This window comes from Fringilla coelebs (genome assembly GCF_963513975.1).
Source record: "Fringilla coelebs genome assembly, chromosome: 11".
NCBI lineage: Eukaryota > Metazoa > Chordata > Aves > Passeriformes > Fringillidae > Fringilla > Fringilla coelebs.
This window is the reverse complement of record NC_140037.1, coordinates 9,338,086-9,349,307: the sequence shown is the minus strand read 5'-3', so window position 1 is coordinate 9,349,307 and position 11,222 is coordinate 9,338,086. Positions and strand designations below refer to the sequence as shown.

General features: G+C 50.5%; 1 long non-coding RNA gene across 1 annotated transcript; it reads right to left on the bottom strand.

The window, feature by feature from the left end:
* Positions 1–4,546: 4,546 nt before the first annotated feature.
* Positions 4,547–7,850, bottom strand: LOC311158133. The gene is made up of 4 exons (XR_014616446.1): positions 7,574–7,850; positions 7,082–7,119; positions 5,846–5,909; positions 4,547–5,060 (listed from the first exon to the last, which is right to left on the bottom strand). It is a non-coding gene; the product is annotated as an uncharacterized lncRNA (long non-coding RNA).
* Positions 7,851–11,222: the final 3,372 nt, after the last annotated feature.

The following is an 11,222-nucleotide window of genomic DNA, read 5'->3' as shown; positions in this document are numbered from 1 at the left end:
CTCATTGCTGAATTCTGAACCCTACATATTAAATAAGAATTTGATAGCTGATGCTAAAACTTATTGTTCTGTTTGATATATCCAGAGTCCTAAACTGAAAGATGCCACTGCACAAATGCTCAGTTTAAAAACAAACAAACAAAAACAACAACAGCAAATTGTTTTCCCAGTCAGCTCTGCTCTACTGGAGCCATGAGTGATGACTCTGAAGTGTTTCCTTTTTGCCAAATCGTTTTCTTGGGGTGTCAGGTTATTTCTGCTACAAGCAGTTAAATTGATGACAGCTGTGAGTGGCACTGTCTGTGTTCATACACACACAGTCACCAGGTGACTCCTCACTGGCTGAAATATGTGGCAAAAAAAAAAAACCTTCATCCTTTAGTATTTAACTTCTCTTTAACATCAAAGTTATAAACCCTGTGTCAGAACATGGGATGAGATTCTGCTGAAAGTCATTAGCAATGGTGTAACAATACTAAAATTATTTATGTCGAGGAGCATAAAGTTAAATGAGCTAGACCTTGGGTTCAAAGAGAAGATGAGTTTTTATGTAAATTAAAACAGATTTTTACTGGCCACTAATCAAGTGTTTACCTGTTTCCATTAAAACTCCATTGAGTTTAATCAGCATGCCTTTTAATGCATGCATTTCTCCCCAAACAAGGAGCATATCTGTCATGAATATTTAAATTGGATTTAAAGTCCATGAAATTTTAATATAAATAAAAAGTGAGGTGGTTTTCTCAGGGTTGAAAGTTAGCATCCTCAGATCCTATTCAAAAGTTGTAAACAAATTTTCAAATTAATGGTCTCCAAGGACATCTTCTTAGCATTTGGGACTAAATGTCTTTAATTGCAAAAAGATTAAATGTAACTACAGTTAATGGAATGCTATCTGCACGTAAATATAAATATTTTGTTCCTTGTAACTAAAGAGAACTATTACTGAATAATTGAGAAATGGGCAGAATAGAGTATTTTAAATAAAAAACATATAGATATAACTCCACCTTATTCAAATCTCTGTGGAAGAAAGGCCTGTGGATGTTGATTTCTATGAATATATATTGCATGTACACAAACACGTGTCACCGACGTGTTTTATGAAAAATCCTTTCCTTAGGATTTTTTCTCCTGAGAAGCTGAAAGGCCTCAGGAACAAAATGTAAGCAATGATTGTTTGCTGCTGTGGGATGCAGCAGGTGGATCTGGGATTTGTCTCATCTGGTTGTTTCTAATTAATGGCCAATCACAGTCTGTCCAGACTGTCTTGGTCAGTCTGAACCTTTGTTATTCATTCCTTTTCTATTCTTAGCCAGCCTTCTGATGAAATCCTTTCTTCTATTCTTTTAGTGTAGTTTTTAATATAATATATATCATAAAATAATAAACCAAGCCTTCTGAACATGGAGTCAACTTTCTCATCTCTTCCCTCATCCTAAGACCCCTGCATACTCTGTCACAAACAGATGTGAAGCATTTCATGTAAACGAAAAGTAAATGTAAAGATAAACCAGAATACAAGGAAGCAGGGAGTTGACAAGTGATGAACAAGTAAATAATTTTATGTTCTCTAGCAATTTAAAGCACAGTCTCCCCTTTTTGTCCTGTCTTTTCCCAGGAAGTAAGACAGACCACCAACAGCTCAGCTTCCTGTGAGGAGCTGATGCTTTATGATGTTTGAACTCAAGCCCTGATAAAACCCTGGTTCTGTAGAAGTTGATTTGACACTTATCATGGACTGGAATAAAGGCAGACACCCCTGTTATTCCAAAAACAGAACTATGTTTTCTTTGACCTTCAAGGTTTCTCTCAGATAAGGCAGCAGCAGTGGAGCTGTGCTGGAGGTGTAGCATTGCTCATGATGCTCTTTCAACAAGTGCACGTGGGACAGGCTGTCAGCAGGCTGGGTATCACTGCCCGTCACTGTCACCGGGGTTTGGCAGGGCTCTTCACTCACTGAGCCACTTAAGTGTTGCTGAAAGATGAAGGGCTGGATAGAAATGATGTAAATGTTCGTGAATGGATGCACTGTACTGTGATACTGGCTGTCACTCAGACTCACAGAGTGCAGAGAATGTTATTCTGTGCTGGAGGAGCTGGGCCTCGGCAGTTTGAGGGGATTTCTGCTGTACAGAATGAATCCTAACAGACAAGATGAACTGCAAAGACGTTTCCTGAGGAGAGAGTAGCAAACATGGGCAGGGATAAATGTTGACAGGGGTCGTTCACACTACATGCAAGTGAAAGCCATGGAAACTGAAGGCAGAATTCCCTGAGGCTTTATTGTAACCAGAGTTTCTCTCTGGATTCCTAACCTGGACACTTGCTATTTCCAAGTTCTTACAGCTGCTCTACCCTGCCTTGCCTTTCAGCAGTCTTGGTTTGATAAACAGCCTTGACATTGTTTGTTAAACTGACTTCAAGTGTTTTGATCAAGACTTGGCTTAACAAGGTGTAGAATGTAGCCCCCTTTCTGTTGAAATGTTAGCTCCATGGGTAATAATTGCCTTTATTCAATAATTACATTGCTTCACATTTTATAGGTAATTTCTCTCGAAAAGAATTTTACCTGTGAGTCATCCTTGGCCAAAACTTGAACAGATTTCTTCCACTGGCAAGAATGATGTGTGAGAATCAGACAGGAATGGCAGTGGAGGGGTAGGAATGTTCTTGTATTCCTACTCTTGAATACAATCACTGGTCTCCAGGTTTGTCTTGTGTGTCTCCCACAAGAAGAAATGATAAACTTATGTTCATTACTTTTTACTTTAACAAGTAGTTCCCAAAATACTTAGCATATATTTAAGACACAGAATCTCAGTTTTTGCCTCAATTTTTATTTTTGCTTTTTAAAACAAACCAGAAACTACTGTGAAAACTGGCCCTCGTGTTAGAGAACCCTAGCAAGTTAAAAGGCAGAAAACAGATTCAAAACTATTTTTAATCTTGAGAAAAGGAACATTACATTAGTTTTGTGAACGTTCCTTCCCCATCCCAGTGATCGTAGTTTGGTTTTTCCCGGTGACTCCCTCGCTGGAGTTGTGAGGTGAGTACGAGGTGCCCAGTGCAGTCACAACTTGCCATCTCGTGGCATGTTTGTGCATTACCACGGTTAAAATTCTTATATTCAATTAAGGATTTTTACATTCAAGAAAGTGTAGATCAGCGAGTGTAGGCCCCATAACGGCATCTAGCCTCTCATGAGACAGTTAAAAACCTAAGGGCGGCAGGAATCCATTGTCGATTTATCAATCACGGCGTCTCTAATTAGCCTCGAATGACGCACGGATGTGCCTGGGGGGTCCCCCCAGCTCAGCGGCCCCGCGTGGCCCGTGCGGGGAACGGACACGCGGACCAACGGACACACGGACCGACGGACAAATGGGCCAGCGGACACTCGGACCAATGGACACACAGATCAACGGACACTCGGACCAACGGACACGCGGACCAACGGACACACGGTCTCGGCGCTCCGGCAGCGCCGCGGAGGCAGCAGCGCCCACTCCACTGCCGCGCTCCCGCTGCTGCTCTCCCCTTCCTCCTCCTCTCGCGGTCTCCCGCTCCTCCCGCCGCTCCCTCCCGGCCCCGGTTCCGCCTCTGCCCGGCTCTGGCCGTTCTGGCTGCGGCGCTGCTGGGCGGGCGCCGGTGGAGCCGATGCCGTCCGGAGCCGTGCCCCGTCTGCCTCCGCCCGGCTCGCCGCGGCTCCAGGCGGGACACGCGTGCTGCGGACACTGCCGCGCCTCCCGGGGTCCCCGGCCCGAGCTCCGCCGCTCGGCAGCCCGGCCGCCGGCACCCGGGAGAGAAGGCGGGCCCTGGAGCTGGGCCGAGCGCTGACAGAGGCCCTGGAGAAGCAGTTCCCTACTGGGGAGCGGCGGCTTCAGCAGCACCTGCTCGGGGACCCCCAGTGAGTGCAGGACCGGAGGGAGGAGGACGGCCAAGGAGGACGGGGCGGGCGGCGAGCTCAGAACGATGCTTCTCCTGGCTCGGAGGTGCCACCAGGTGTGTATCCCGGGATCGCATCGCCCTGCCAACAGCCTCCAGCACCCACCCTGTGCCGGGATGGGCCAGGGCTGATGGGAGCCAGCAAGGCAGAAACACCCGTGGGGCCAGGAAAGCCCGCGGGACTCAGGACCGTGCAAAGGACGCTTTGGTTTGCAGGGACGGACGAGCGGCCTGAGCTCCTCCCCTGCCCTATTTTGACTCGCCTTACAATTCAAGTTTTTGGCCGAAGAAGGAGGGGATGAAGGCATGGGGTTTTCTCAGCCACTGGCCGCTCTTTTCCCTTGCATGGAACAGTTGGGGCTGCCCCAGGCCCCTCCTGCCCCCTTCCAGCAGCAGGGGCATTTTTCACCACCCACAGTTTGTAAACAAGAATCAGATGCACTCAAGAAGACTACAAGGGCCTCTTTCCAGCCTGGCTCTGCAGATGCTGAGGCTGAGCTCTGGACATGGCTGGGCCCACTCTCCCCTCACGTTGCTCAGGTCAGCTGAATCGCAGGGTGATAAGCAAGGGATACTTCAAGGGAGTTAAGGTTTAACAGAGTTTTTATTCAAAAAACATGAGGGTAAAACTTAACAACCTGAATATACAACAGAAGAAAGGACAGTTTACCAGAGTTGCCACCAGCAACTTTGCTTTGACCAGCAAGGAGTGCACTGCAGACAAACTCCAGACAAAGGGTCCAAGGCAAAGTTGAGAACAGCAAACAAAATCAAAAGAGAGAGCGACAGTGTACAACAACAGTATGAAAGAGTACTAGAAGAGAAACAGCAGAAGTGCAGGGATACTTACAGGCAGTTCATTTAAGAGGCTGTCTCTTCTCCAGGGCATAAAAGCAACACAGAAACAAAGCTCTGAGCAGGAAGCCGTTCCTGTTCTCACCATCTCTTTTGAAGGACCATCATGTCCAAGCCATGAGCAGCACAAGCAGGAGCCCTCACCTCACAGCTGACAGCTGCCATCCCTCCTTCAGCCAGACATATCTAACAACATCCTGTGAATTTCCTCCATCCATGCACTCCATCACCAACCAGAGATCTTCATCAACAGGTAGCTGAAGGAAGAAGGCAATGGCACAGAGAAGAATGTGCACAGCTAAATTACCTCATGGAAAAGATTGCAGGGAGTTTTGCTCCCATGTCACTTGTAAATGAACACAGAGTAAAATGGAGAGACATTCCTGTAGCTACACTGTCCTTGGAATCTGCACAGTCTAAATGTGAAAAAGGAGATGCCTTTCATGGCAAGCATGTGAAAAATGGGGTATAGGAACACCCAACATCAGTCTGGAACCACAACACTTGACAGCAGCTGGTTCACCACCTTAACTCAGCAATTCCACCAATAACTCCCCAACTCAGAGTTATCCATGGGAGGAGGCTGTGCACCACTTAGCACAAAAGTGGTCAACTGTCAGGAAAACCTTGCTAAAAGAGCCTCCAGAAACAAACAAGGCAGTTGAAAAATGGGCAAAATAGGTTTTTCTGGAAACAAGAATCTAATATTCCTAACACCCACAACAAGGGAAAAGAGTAGGGGAGAAGGTAGGCTGGGGCCAGGGCTGAGGAGGGAGCAAGGGAACAGTGGCAGGCCCCAGCAGCAGCAGCCCAGACATGATGCAGTTAGTTTTTATAGTTAGTTTTTATGCACCCCAACTCTTCCCAAAGTCTGCCCATGGACAGGAGACCATTGGTCTGGTCCAAATTTTCTTGGCCACCCATTGTGGAGACCATCACCATGCATTTAGCTGATGCATTAACATTTTTACAGATTAAGACCACGCTGGCATGTCCTGCTCTGAAAGATATCACTGCCAAGACGTCATTGACTTGAACTTACCCTTGGCCAACTGGCTCAGCTTCAGTGTGTTTCTTGGCGGGCTCCCCCAGGCTCACAGTGTTCCCTGAAAAAAACAACAGGAAAGGCAGTCACTCCAAGATGGAGACCCCACCTTGTAGCAGAGCCAAAATGCAGCTCCACTCTCTGGGGCTCTGAACCTCTTGCATTCAGCTGGGCAAGAGCAAGAAAGGACTCTGACATTCAGCTGCAGAGGAACACTGAGCACAGCTGATGCTCAGACACACACATACACCACACCCTGCTCTGGCAGACAAAGCACAGAGCAGAGTACTCAGCTGCATGAGGCACCTCTCTCCTCTTCCCTCTGGCTGCTGTCAGAATGCTCAGCCCATGATGCCTCAACAGAGGGAGGTTCACTGTCCTCTTCCCAGACAAAGGGAGGTTCAGTGTCCTCTTCCCTAAAAGGTGATGTTCCACCATCCTCTTCCCAAACAGCAGGATGTTCATGGTGCTCTTCCCATGCAGGGAGATGCTGTCCCTCCCCTTCCCCCATGGCATGATGTTCACTGTGCTCTTCCCACACCACTGGATGTCCCCTGTCCCGGTCCCACACCGCTGACTGTCTGCCCTCCTCTTCCCACGCTGTGAGATTTTGCTCTCCTTCTTCCTGCAATGAGGATGTTCCCACTCCTCATTCCACACTGCAAGACATTCCCCATCCTTGATCCACACTGCTGGAGCTTTGCTGTCATCTTCCAGAATGGCGGGAAATTCACCACCATCTTCAAGTTCACTGTCATCTCTGAGAACAGAGGGAAGTTCACTTTGTTCGTCCTCCTCAGCCTTCTTGTCTTTCTGCTCTTTAGCCTCCTCTCTGGAGACAGACAGAGCTAGAGGAGCCCCTGAGGCAGCTTCTGTGCTTTGTGGACAGACAGTAGCATGAGGGAGAGGAAGTCGTATCACATTTATGGCCTTATTTATCCTCAGCTACACTAAGAAGAAATAGCATTCTGCAGTGCTCAAACTAACAGTGGGCTAAAGTAGACATTGCCACTTATGCTTATGAATTAGATACTCCATCATGGCTAAAACCAGCACGCAATCTTCTGTCTGCAAAATCATTCCTGCAGCTGTTCAAAAGCTCTTCAACAGAAAAGGAGAAACCAGCTGGGGATCCCCTAGCTTCTGCTGCTGCAAAGACACTGACAGGAACTTTTGGTCAGTCCACCAGGCTGACACTCGGCTGCAAGACACCAAAGGTTCCTTTCCACTCACCAAAGGAGGAGCTTCTCCGTAGCCACGCCTGATGTGCCCTGCAACGCGAGAGGGAAAATTAACCAGATGCTATCAGGAAAATAAACTATGCTGGGAAAATCCCACGCAGCAGAACCAGCCCCGAGAGAGCGTTCTGCTTTCACAATATCCCTCCAGGAGTCCTTTCACTGAAACCCCGGTGCCTGCCCGGAGAGCCCCCAGACGCGGAGCCTCCCCACTCACTGCCCGCACCCAGCGGGATCCCCGCTCCTCACCCACAGCGGCCCCGCTCCCGTGTCACCCCCTCGGCTGCGCCCACAGCCCTGCCCCGCCACCGCGGGGATCCCCCCGCTGCATCCCCGCACCCGGGCCCCGCACCCGGGCCCCGCAACCGCCACCGCCCGGCCCCAGCGGCCACCACAGCGGCTCCGCGCCCCCCGCCCTCCGCGCCGGGCCCGCGCCGGCCCCGCTGCACGCCCGCAGCCCGGCCCGGCGCCGCCAGGGCCCCCTCACCTGCTTGCGTGGTGTCGCTCAGGTCGCAGCCGCTGCCGGGGAAGTCGCGCAGCTTCCTCCCGCTCAAGCACAGGATGCCCGAGCTGCCCGCCTCCTCCAGGGCCCGCTCCAGGCTGCGCACCGTGTGCGACTGCGGCAGAGCTGCCGCGCCCCAGTGCGGCCCGGACGAGAAGGAGAGAGTCAGGTGCGCGGGGATGCCGAGCCCCGCCGCTCCGCTCCCGGCCGCCGTTCCGCTCCCGCTGCCGCTGCCGTTGTTGCCGCCGCCGCCCCCCTGCCCGGCCGCCATCTTGACCGGTCCCTCCACAACAACGGCCGCGGCCGCTGCGCAGGCGCCGCGGGGCCCGCAGGGGGCGCCGCGGGACGAGACGGGGCCTCGCGGCGCCCCTCGGCCGCGCCAGCCAATCCGCGGCGGCGGCAGCGTCCAGGGGCGGGGCTTCCCCAGGGGGCGTGCCGCTGTGTGCCCGAGGGCTCGTGTGCCGCTAGGGGGCGCTACCGGGGCTGAGGGAGCGGGACCGAGATTAGAGCGGGACCGGGATCGGAGCGGGACCGGGATGCTCTTGGCAACGGAGGCATCCCGGGAGCGGAGGGAGCCTGGGAGCCCGGTGCTGCATATTTCTCTTCCAAAAATGGCTCTGGAGCTGTGATTAGGAAATGCTATAGAAAGCCTCATAGACCCACATTTTAATGCAATTGTCATATGTTTGATGAGCAGAAGCTGCTTTTAAGCCTTGAACCTCAGGAAGATCCTTGCATTGGTTTGGGTTGGTTTTTTGTTTATTTTTGCATGCATCCATCATGCCTAGTTGGGGGATCGAAGGGAAATTCCCTCTCCAGGGGGTATGGAAGAGACTGGCCTTCAGCCAGCAGCGTCACTGACAGACAGCTGAGCCATTATTGATCACTAAGGAGCAGAGCTGAAATATGATGTGACTGATGTCCGGGTGACATTCAGCAGAACCACTGAGCCAGGATCAGTGAGCAGGTGCTGGATAGTGAAGGGTTCAGTGCAGAGCTCTGTGGGTTTGGGCATCTCCCTGTCCTGGCACACAGATTGCCCTTCCAGCAAAGAGCTCTGTGTGCAAAATGCAGCTGTGGGGGGAAAGGGGTCCCATTGTCACCTACAAACAGGGTGGCTGCCTGCCTCCTCTGCCCTTAGCTCTGGGTACTGCTGGGGGCTGTGGCATTCGAGCTTTCAGATAAATATCTGCCAACCAGTCTGGCTGGGCCACAGCTTCTGCTCTTGCCCTGAAAAAACTGATCATTCCCTGGATTCCCAACAAGAAAATCAGGCCAACCTGTAATAACACTGCTGACTGCTGCCCTTGGTTGAGGTTCCAGCCAGAGGGGGTGGAGGGTGAATAAACCCAGACTGGTGTTGGGCCAAGTGTGTAGGATGATTTTGTCTGCAGACATGGAGTAGGAGGCACGGTGGCTCTGCAGCTGGTGAGAGTTAAGAAGAACAGGGGCCCTTTGGAATCACAGATAAATAGATAGCAAAAAGAAGAATCCTCCACCAAGTGAAATGCAATGATACAAGTGGCTAAAGACACAGGTCAGTGGCACTGTGGGTTCAGTGCAGTGCCCAAGCAGGGCCACACACCTCTGCTGGTGTCCTCCCTGCCCTGGGATGCACTGTGGGGACTCTCTTCTAACCCTGTGCAGCTTCTTCCTTTTTAAACTTCTCAAACACCATCGGAGAGGTTACTCTGGAGGTGGTGTTGCCTGGCCAGAAAGAGAGCAGGAGTTTTCCATGTCCCAGAGCTGCCCCTCCACAGTGGCCCTGGCCTGTGTGCAGCCATCCTGGCTGGGAGCTCAGGTGGGGAACTGCTGGGCCACCTGTCCAGCACAGGCCAGTGCACAGGGACTGTCAGACGTGCCCCAGCCACAAGTGCCACGTGTGCCCCAGCAAGGGCTCAGGAAGCAGCTGAGCTCTGTCACACCAATACCCTCCCCAAAGGACAGGCAAGCCCTGCCCAGCAGCTCACCCTGAGCACAACGGCAGGGATAATTCTGTTAGAGAAAATTATTCTGTGGGTTTAGTACTGTGGCAGAGTGGGGTATTTTATGCCTGTTGGGCTGAGCTCACACTGCCCTCTCCCAGTATGTTTTTTGTGTGATGGTTATGCATTTTGGCTGCTTGTGAATTCAGTGCAAAGCCTGTTTTATCTCCTGCTACATAAAAAGTCACCCAGCACTGCAAGGGAATCACACTAGGAAAAAAAAGCAGGTTTTATCACCTAAGCCCTCAATATAAATTTAAAGAGTGGTTAAAAGATTAAAAGTACAGATTGCTAAAAAACATTTCTTTGGAGAATAGAATCAGGGTGTGATCTGAACAGCAAAAAAAATGTTTCCCACTCAGCTTTCAGTTCTTTCAGGACTGAATGGCTCCATCCCATTGCAACCTGACTGAAGAAGTGCTCAGGCTTTCCTAGTGAATCTGCCATCTTCTGTCCATATTTATAGCCAGGACGCAACTGAAATCAGGGATACTGCCATTTGTGACTGTGTTTCTTGTTGAACTTTTCAACTTCCATGACACAGAGATTATTTGCAGGAAGGGGTGATGCCTCCTCCAGAGTTCATTAACCTGGGTGTTGGAGTGCATTTTTTAAATTTTGAACATACAATTTTGAGCAGCCAGGACTGCTCTGATAATTTTGCCAATAATATTCAAGGCATGAGAGATCACAGCAAAGATTTTACAAAGTATATACCGAAAACCTCACACTGCTTTGAAGCCAGCCTTTAAAGCAGTAAACTGCCTGCAGGTGGGCACCAGGGGGGACCAGTTTCCCCCAAAGCACCAGCCCATGCAGTGTCACACAGAAGCTGAACTTGCACCAAAGAGCTGTTGAAGGAAAGGAAATTACCAGAGGTGACATTTGACAAGTTAAGATTTTTATTCAGTGCACTGGACTCATACATCATTGCTTCATCAACTAACAACATTTCACACATTCCTATAAAACCAATGCCAAGTCCAGTCTCTTAAAGATGCTCGGTGTAAAACGGAAAGCAGTCTATCAAATATTTCCTGTTATAAGTATAGCTTAGAGCCCAGTAACAGGTGTGTCCAGCATGGTCAGTGCTGGGTTCCAGCAGTGGATGGAGGATGGAGCAGTTACTCAGGGTTGATGCAGGGCTTCATTAACAAATGTCTAAACCCAGCTCATTAACATCTCACCCAATGTTTATCAGTGCTGCTGCTGGTTTGATTATGCTGCTGCTTTGAGTATGGGTGGAGCTGCAACTACAAAAACCCTAATGCAGAACTACTCAACACTGGAAAATGTGATCTAGGCTGGGGCAGCCTGTCTTGCTCCGTGCTGAGGACAGTGACTCCAGCAGCACGGTGTGGCACGTCTCACCCCGTCCCTGCAGCAGCAGTCAGAACAGCACAGCAATCCACAGAGAAATGCAAGGTGCTCAGGCCTGACTGTCAGGGCAAAGCAACAGGTTTTCAGGGTAGAGGGGTCTTACACTGCAAACCTCCGGGCAGGGATGCCTGCAGCACAAGCTGGGCACTCAGGTGGATGCTGGTGACTGTGGGCAGCTGCAGCATCCCCACTTTCCTCTGTCTCCCATGTAGGGAGGCACATGATGCTCAAACCCTCCCCTCCCCAGACAATGTAGGGAAGGCTCCGTG